Source organism: Nilaparvata lugens, chromosome 2 (assembly GCF_014356525.2).
Source record: "Nilaparvata lugens isolate BPH chromosome 2, ASM1435652v1, whole genome shotgun sequence".
Lineage (NCBI taxonomy): Eukaryota > Metazoa > Arthropoda > Insecta > Hemiptera > Delphacidae > Nilaparvata > Nilaparvata lugens.
In genome coordinates, this window is record NC_052505.1 from 45,012,584 (window position 1) to 45,022,069 (window position 9,486).

The 9,486-nt window shown below is 32.7% G+C and overlaps 1 protein-coding gene across 2 annotated transcripts in view; it reads right to left on the minus strand.

Annotated features, from left to right (window-relative positions):
- The window catches only part of LOC111048457 (protein prickle), a 357,446-nt gene extending 348,137 nt beyond the window's left edge, over positions 1-9,309 (minus strand). For both annotated transcript variants that reach the window (XM_022334379.2, XM_022334450.2), the window contains exon 1: positions 9,003-9,309. The gene's annotated coding sequence lies outside the window, so the exon portion shown is untranslated. The remainder of the gene's footprint in view (positions 1-9,002) is intronic.
- Positions 9,310-9,486: the final 177 nt, after the last annotated feature.

Below are 9,486 nucleotides of genomic sequence, written 5' to 3' on the forward strand. Positions count from 1 at the left end.
AGTTCGAGAGACAATACTACGTTCTTTTAGTTATTAATTGCATGCGTTATTTCACGCAATCAATAGTTCATTTATTTATTTATTCACAATGAAGACAACGGGTTTCCCCAAATATGTCTCCTTAACAATAAAAATTGTACAGATGCAAATGAGAAAAGGAAATGATAAAAATAATACGAACTTATGCAAGAATAAATAATGCAAACAACAAAACTACCACCTAATTCAAAAATGAAAAATACAAAGATTTCAAATACTTATGAAAAAAGTAAAAATAAAACAAATTGAGAATTCGAAATTCCAAAACTTATAAAATTAAAGAATATAATAACAAATAATAAACAAAAATTTTATCAATAGAATAAATAACATTTATAACTGAACGACGTCCCAAACCTATTTATTTAATCAGATCATGCTTACTCAAGATTTAATTATCAAGTAAGGCTTTCCGGAATTTAGCGCAAGAAAACCAGAAGACATCTAGGCGCCCAGACAACCTTTTATAAACTCTTTGCATCCTAGTTACTATAGTGAGGTCCACGTTATAATGACAGTATTTGATGAACTTTGGTTTTGTTATCCTTGTCTATCATTCGACAAAGTCGGTGGTACTATCCTTTTCTAGGTCCACAACGATGTCAATTATGTTTTTGACAGTGTAGAAATATAATTAATTAATGCAAAGAATCGGCATCGCTATTCTTCTATTTTCATCCACTGCCATTATAACGTGGACCTCACTATAGTAGTTCTGTGAACAGTAGACCTCACGCAGTATTCTCATCCACAAGAGTACCTGATTGAAACCAATGTACCTAGAATACAAGGTTGTGGTCACGAAAAGATGCGCAGTAATAAAATTTGGATTTAATCCAAACCAGCTGGTCGGTGTGACGTCATTGATGCTCTAAAAGTATATTCTTCTTATCTTTTCAATGATAAATTGAGCAACTTTGTAAGTATTTTTCTCAAAAAGTACATAACTTTATAGTCCCATCGACATTCCCTACGATTTATACAATATTCATCTTAAATTTTTTTTAGAAATTCAATACTTTTGGACGGCTGGATCTTTCATAATGATTGATTTTGTAAGAGCCTGCACATCGAATACCTGTTGCTATCTTATTGAAAACTAGCAGGTAACCCGTGCTTCGCAAGGGTCTTTCTTAAAACTTGACGTAATGAAATCTAGAAGAATTCAAAATAGGCCTATGAGAATCCTCGGTTGATTGAGAATTTATATGCTGCATTTCAAGTAAATCAGTATGACCACCTTTCAATTAAAAAAAGAAGTTAGATTCAAAATGACGGAAAAAATTTGGGTGTGACAGAAAACCTGTTTTTATCATTCGAAAAGGATCCCCAATCAAACCCATCTTCTAATTTCCCTTTTAAGAGAAATATCCAGAGATTGTCAGTTTGGTGTAAGGGTAGGCATTCCTGACTAGCAATTGGGAGGTACCGGGTTCGATTCCCGGGCTGGCAACTAATTTTTGGATAGTAGTTCTCATCGAATTTCCATCTAGCTGTTAGCCCTGTTGTCAATGTCTGCAGTAGCAGAGGTCTTCGGGGTGATTTGCAGCATTTATTTAGGATTTTTGTTAAATAAAAATTATATTTAAGAGAAATCTTCTGCTGCTTCCATACAAACTGGAAGCATGACAAATAATTGAAAAAACTTGACAAACTGAAAACTTGATGTAATCAAACCTTGAAGAATTTAAAATTGGTCTATAACCTCCCTCGGTTAAGCAATAATCTATATGCGAAATTTCAAGTTAATCAGTCCAGTAGTTCTGACGTGATAATGCGTCAAACATAATTTCCATAAATACTTTACACCTGTAAAGACTACATTTATAATCCAGCTCTTTACTTTATTATAGTATATAAGATGATACATGGATGGATGATCATTGTTTACTAAAAGATAGAATAAGTTGGATAGTTTCCCTTTCAGAGGGAGTTTAGACAACCCACAAAACTCATTTTTCATTTGAAGATATAACGAAAAGGTGCATATGACCTTATTTTTTTGCTCAGCTTGCCAAAATACCCCTCATTCCAATATTAAAATTTTCGATTGACTGTACAGTGAGTCAGTCATTCTATCAGGGGGCTCGAATAATTTTGAAATTTTAATTAAATAAAAAGGAAAAATATAATTTCTTTATGTAAATAACAACACCTTCATTCAAAGACATATTAACTGCATGCGTTTTCATATTGCCGATACAGCATTGATGAAACTGTAGACGTTTATTTTTTTAGCACTTTGTCTCAAAAATTGTTCTAGCTGAAAAATTAATAATCCATGCCCCGTGTAGGCCTAAACATTGCATCAGGAAAACGAAGTTTCAAAACTATGTTTTTCAGGTAGAAAGCAATATAGAAACAGATGTTCCTTTTTTAATTTCGACCATATGATTAGGTGATTTTTTAATGAAATCGAATGTACCATTAATGAGATTTAAACATTAATTTATTCTGAAAAATCTAGAAGGAAAATTAAAATTTGGGCTTCCAGGTGCACGAGATTGATATTTTTAGAATCTATGTGCGAAATTTGGAGATCTAAATCATTCCCGTTTTTCCGGTATGCAATCCACAAGTTGACATGTTTTGATGCGAACAAACGAACACACGAACATACACAACCCTACTCTCTCTTATTATATGGATAGATTAACATGCTTTCCCTGGCGCTTTTGTAATTCAATTACTCAATGCTAATGAATTTGATAAATCGATCATGGAATAAGGAATAGAAAACGTGAAAACATTGATTGCACTATAATATTATTTCTCTCCAAATCCTTTATCTTTTCTGTGTACTGTATATTATAATATATGTAGAATCAATAGAACATCTTGCCTAATCCCTTAGGAGGATATCTTTTTTCAGGAAAATTATGGCTTTCACATACTTGATCAGGAAATAGTTTTCTGGTTGAATCTCTCTAATTGGAAACTACAATAAAATATAAGGGCGAATTTATATTAAAGCATACATACCGCGTGGTGTATTCACAATAATTGAGAATTGTATTAAATACATACTCTCGTATTGTGAAACACATACTTTTCATTTATTTTTTGTAAGAGGAATTCTCAATTGATATTTGTTCTCTTATTGTAAAACTCTCATTCTTCATTTATTTGTGAAAGGGAGAATCAACTCTTCATGATCCAATAATAATGTATTTAATGAAAATGAATCATACATTGAAAAGTTTACGTTTGAATATGAATTCATACTATAAGTATCCTATAATATAATATATTCCTTCAAATAAACTTGATAATTCTATAAGACGAATGATCGGTTGAATGCCTGTTTGAAAGACTACGAAAGGATGACAATATCTTCAACCAATTCGGAGGGCAATTCTATTCTAGAAATTAAACTCTCATACACTTAAAACAGCATAATGTATGGTGAATTCCAATTCTTTTCAATCTCCACATTATTTTCCTATAACCGGAGAGATATTAGTTGGGCATATTTAAAGATATTTTATCAAATTGAATTTATTCATTTTATAATGCATTTATGATGTGAGTGTTATACTATCACCCCATACTCTCTTTTGTTCCATATTGGGGCTTGCTACCACATAGAGTGTGAGTGATGTATATGTGATAAAAATTATGTTTCTAGATTGTGCCTTGGTCACTGAGTAGAAATAATTTTTAATCCAAAGTTCTTTATCGAAAATTTAATTGAAATTTAATTGTTGATCAATCCAATTGATTGTTTATGACAAACAAAATCATCAAATATCATAATATAATATCATAAGGAAGGAAAGTGGTGCGCTTACCATCTTCATCCATTGATCATGCACATTCTCCTTCTGATGGAATGCCTGCCATAACAACCTTTATTCTCTGCAACCGCTCTTGATTTCATTTTTATCAAATTAATATTAGCTTTTCCTTCATATGTCGTCTGCATTGAGATTGGTATAAGAATCAGTTTTGAAAGGTTAGATATTGGTTGAGATTGCAGAAGAATATCACATTGAAGAAAGGAAACAGCTTAAATGTGTACAACGTAATAAATAACGAGAAAGCTCAAGATAACTATTAAATTATTCAATCCAAGCCTAATTATTATGATTATAAAACAGTGATTGAAAAACTATAGGCCTATATTATCATTCAAGGTATTACTAGGAGAAATGGGCTATATTCGGAACCTTTTTTCCACTTGCTGGGATATTACTTTGAATGAAATACCTCCAGTAGAAAACCTTTGAAGCCATTCATCTTTTCAAATGTTGCCAAATTAAATCTATTCATTCCTTCTACGAATATCCCTTCTCGTAGTATCAAATGAGAGTTCTCTATCTCCAAACCAGTATGCCCTTACACTATCGAGCATTCAGGAAGAGTCCAAAAGTGATGAATTTGTAAAAACAATTGATAATAAATAAATATTGTATAAATCGTAGGAGATGTCGATGGGACTTGAAAGTTATGTACATTTTTTAGAAAAAGACTTACAAAGCTGCTCGAGAAAAATAAAGATAAATATTGTATATGACCTTAACACACAACTATCACCTGCTTAAAGTATGTGGATATGTGTATATAATTTTTTCCCTGAATTAAGAGTGCACTCCTAAAGGATTAAAGATGTTGAACCGTCAAGATGCTCTCCTGATTCAAGTAGGCCTAATATACAGTAGGCTACACAGACAAGATATAAAGGATTTTGAGAGAAATATGTTAGGCCTATACTCTAATTAATGTTTTCACGTTTTTAATTCCTTATTCAATGATCGATTTATCAAATTCATTAGCATTGAGTAATTGAATTACAAAAGAGCCAGAGAAAGCATGTTAATTTTCAATAAGAAAGCAACAAGTGTTTCGATGTGCAGGCTCTTACAAAATCGATCATTCTGAAAGATCCAACCGTCCAAAAGTATTGAATTTCTAAAAAAAAATTAAGATGAATATTGTATAAATCGTAGGGAATGTCGATGGGACTTTAAAGTTATGTACTTTTTGAGAAAAATACTTACAAAGTTGCTCAATTTATCATTGAAAAGATAGGAAGAATATACTTTTAGAGCATCAATGACGTCACACCGACCAGCTGGTTTGGATTAAATCCAAATTTTATTACTGCGCATCTTTTCGTGGCCACAACCTTGTATTCTAATTCTAGGTACATTGGTTTCAATCAGGTACTCTTGTGGATGAGAATACTGCGTGAGGTCTACTGTTCACAGAACTACTATAGTGAGGTCCACGTTATAATGGCAGTGGATGAAAATAGAAAAATAGCGATGCCGATTCTCTGCATTAATTAATTATATTTCTACACCGTCAAAAACATAATTGACATCGTTGTGGACCTAGAAAAGGATAGTACCACCGACTTTGTCGAATGATAGACAAGGATAACAAAACCAAAGTTCATCAAATACTGTCATTATAACGTGGACCTCACTATAGTAACTAGGATGCAAAGAGTTTATAACAGCTTGTCTGGGCGCCTAAATGTCTTCTGGTTTTCTTGCGCTAAATTCCGGAAAGCCTTATTTGATAATTAAATCTTGAGTAAGCATGATCTGATCAAATAAATAGGTTTGGGACGTCGTTCAGTTATAAATGTTATTTATTCTATTGATAAAATTTTTGTTTATTATTTGTTATTATATTCTTTAATTTTTATAAGTTTTGGAATTTCGAATTCTCAATTTGTTTTATTTTTACTTTTTTTCATAAGTATTTGAAATCTTTGTATTTTTCATTTTTGAATTAGGTGGTAGTTTTGTTGTTTGCATTATTTATTCTTGCATAAGTTCGTATTATTTTTATCATTTCCTTTTCTCATTTGCATCTGTACAATTTTTATTGTTAAGGAGACATATTTGGGGAAACCCGTTGTCTTCATTGTGAATAAATAAATAAATGAACTATTGATTGCGTGAAATAACGCATGCAATTAATAACTAAAAGAACATAGTATTGTCTCTCGAACTTTCTCTGCTTTGAACTTGGGCTGTCCTGTTGCAAGTATGTCTAGAAGGAGATTAGCTTTTGATGTTAGCATTTTTGATACACCAACCCCAACAGCCATTAGCCGTTTTCACACCGATATCTCGCCGACACGACATACAGACAGGATTTACTCTGATGGACAGTATAAGAGGAGGCTGCGGTTTATAACTGCGCGAGGTCTACTGTTCACAGAACTACTAGTTTTTAAAAAATCACAAACAAATGAATTCACTTATGCTACAAATAAGTAAATAAGACTTTGCAATAAGGTGGAGAAAATCATTGAGTCAATCCATACGTTTTTCATTCTATAGTCAATTGTGTCTAATGTAAAAGAAATTCTTATTAATTTTGTAAGATGAGTCTCACAAATATAATTTCGTAAAATAAATTTTCCAAATGAAACAAGTCTCCTTCGATTTTTTATGCAAATCATTCTGTCACCGCCTTATCGATGAAAGATGAGAGTTATAGGAAAGCCTTCCTTTTGTTGAATTTCTGAGTCACATTATTTCTTCTGCGAGCTATCAATGAAGATGAAATACAGCCTGGACTTTCTCCAAAGAGAATTACCTGGAAAGTTGCCTCTGTCCATTAACCCAATGCTGATATATTACTCCAATTATCCATCTATTGCCATTTCCACACACCGTAAATCAATATAATGAGCCCAGGCAGCCCACCTCCATTCACCAAGTACTAAGTAGAAATTATTCAACTATCAGTTTCAAGAGACCTTTGACAGATTCACACATATAATGTGTATGATTGAGATTGCTTTTGATCAGTTATAAAGCTTCAAAGTTTGAATGGGCCTCTTGAAAGTCAAAAGTTTAGAAAAAGAAAGAGACAGCTCATACAGAGCGGTGCAGGGGAACGGGAAATTTTGAAATAATGCCATTTCCAGGATTGAATTCATAGAACTATGTAGTATAGTTAGAAGAAATATCGATGAAAAAGTATTCAGCATGACATTTACGTTTGTTGTAGAATCAAAATATCCAAAGATTCCCATTTAATTTTTCAAGATGACATCGGAAATATGTGCTTTCACGCATTCGGCGGTCACAACTCTGGAATGACAGTGTAGCAAATCTTGGGATATTGCAGTGATTTAGTTTCTAATGTTCAAGAAAATAATCCTTGTTCATGGATTGTTGCAGAAGTGTAAGCTGTAGGCAGGCTTATTTGCCTTACATTGACAAGTCTATGAATACCAAGCTGATGAACCTGTCAAAATATCTCTGTGCAGCATTTATCACAATTCTTATAAAAGGCTTCTACATTTATTGCCTTAATGCACATTTCACACCTGAAAGAATGTAATAGAAATAGGTTTGTCTGGACATTTTCCAACTCCATCATACGAATTAGCTACATCAAGCATGCATTAGCAGCAATCCATCCATCACAAGCTACATTAGAAAATAACGTTTTAACGAAAATCACTGCCAGAAAGCAGCTGTTTTCCAGTCCCTACGTAGATCTGAAAGACATTGTTTGCAGATGACTCTCGTTTGACGTCAGAACAGGTTTCTTTCCGGCCTAGGCCGGAAAGCGTACCCTTTCCAGCCGCTAACATGGAACTAAGAAAGGTGATCAAAAAATAGCTGATCAAAAAACTTTTCATTATTTGTGTTCATTATTCAATAATTAAAACATTCATAATAATATCATCTTATTGTCATTTGAAAGAATAAAAAAGTATAAACTCAACCTCCCACATAATTGAACATCATCTTTTAGGTTATTTAGACAAATCAGAATAAAAAATACTTGGACAATTTCCTGATATTCAGATTACCTCAGATTTGCTAGAGCTATCACCTTCCACTTCTGCTTTCGGAAGTGCTTAGTAAACAACTATTCTCATATATATATATATTATATATATATATATATATATTATATATATATATATATTGTTTATTTTTGTGTGTGGCGAAAAATAGCGTTCGCACCACGGGCAAAAATGTTTTTCCGGCTCTCAATCTTTTCTAGCCCTCGGCCTACGGCCTCGGACTTGAAAACCGATTTCGAGCCGGAAAAATCTCATTTTCTGCTCTAGGTGCGAAATATACTATTTTCAAGCCCGGTTTTACAAAAGTCTGTTGAATTTAAACGGTGATTAAATAAAGGTTGAATGCTACGAGAACCAATCAGAAAAACTGAAAACTTCCAAGTGTTTAGCACTTAATCTCAGTTAAAATTTAAAAGCTTTTGTGCAACCGGGCCTTGGTCTAGCAAATTTATTATAATCATTTTAGTTCTCCTACCTATACCATATAAAAACTGAAGGAAAAGTTGATTGGAATATTGAATGTTCACAAGGAATACTCAGGCTTTGTAACTTAGTTGCTGATTTCAGTAGCGGTTTTTGTTGGGCTTTCCTTGAGCGAAAACCTTTGTTCTACATTAGAAGAAGGGTGTCAGATTACATCGCGACTTTTGAGGTTCTTAAAAATTATATAGAAACAGCGAATTTATTTGGAAAACTTAGTAATTTTATCACTTCTCAATATAGATTAATTCAACATTAAACTCTTATACTGATTTGAAATGACAAAACCTCTTCTCTGGTCATGGTTTCAATTCACATTCGCAAAGTCACGCTAAGTCAAAGATTCAATTGAAAATTGTTACTGTATCACAACAATTCTATTGTTTTGCTCTTCTAAACGTTGTCATTCTCGCTGTCTGTACCTGTGTTGAAAAACTTAAATTATTCAGTAAAGTCATAATAATATACCACATTAATTTAGAAAAAAATGTATGACTTACTGAATGGCCTGTTTATTTAGCCCATGTTTTTTTTTATATTTGTAACATTTTATTGTGTTTTATTTGTTTCGTAATTCTTTGTAATTTTGTTTTGTCTTGTTTTGTGTGTTTTTAATAAATTGAATTTATTTGTCAATATTTTCAATTCCATATCTGAAAATTATTGAGATAACTATAGACTATTATCATCAAATTACCTTATAATGATGTTCCTGTAATCCACAGCTAAAGTTTACTACATTCTAATACTACCATTATCGCACATAAAAACCACAACACATGTAATATAATCACTTATCACTCCATAACGTACGGAAATCACTTGAAATTCGATAAATGCATAAGCGACCACGTGGTCAGTTGGAAAAACCGCACAATCACCACTGAGGAAATCCTATCACGCGAAACCAAATTTTGTACTCGGCTTCTTGAACAAACAGGATTTATCAATCGATTCTATGAATCGCCAACTCTCCGAGAGAGCAACTGAAGGAAGCAGGTTCTACAGGTGCTTGACGCGATCATGTTTTTCTAGCGGCGGGAGATCTACTCCCCACCAAATTCTTCAAACGGTCGAAGACATTTTTTTAAAAGCTGAAATTGATTTAGTTTTCTGCACACCTGCGCATTCTAGCATGAGAACAGTTAACTACATGAGGAAGCCATCTTATTTCTTTAGTT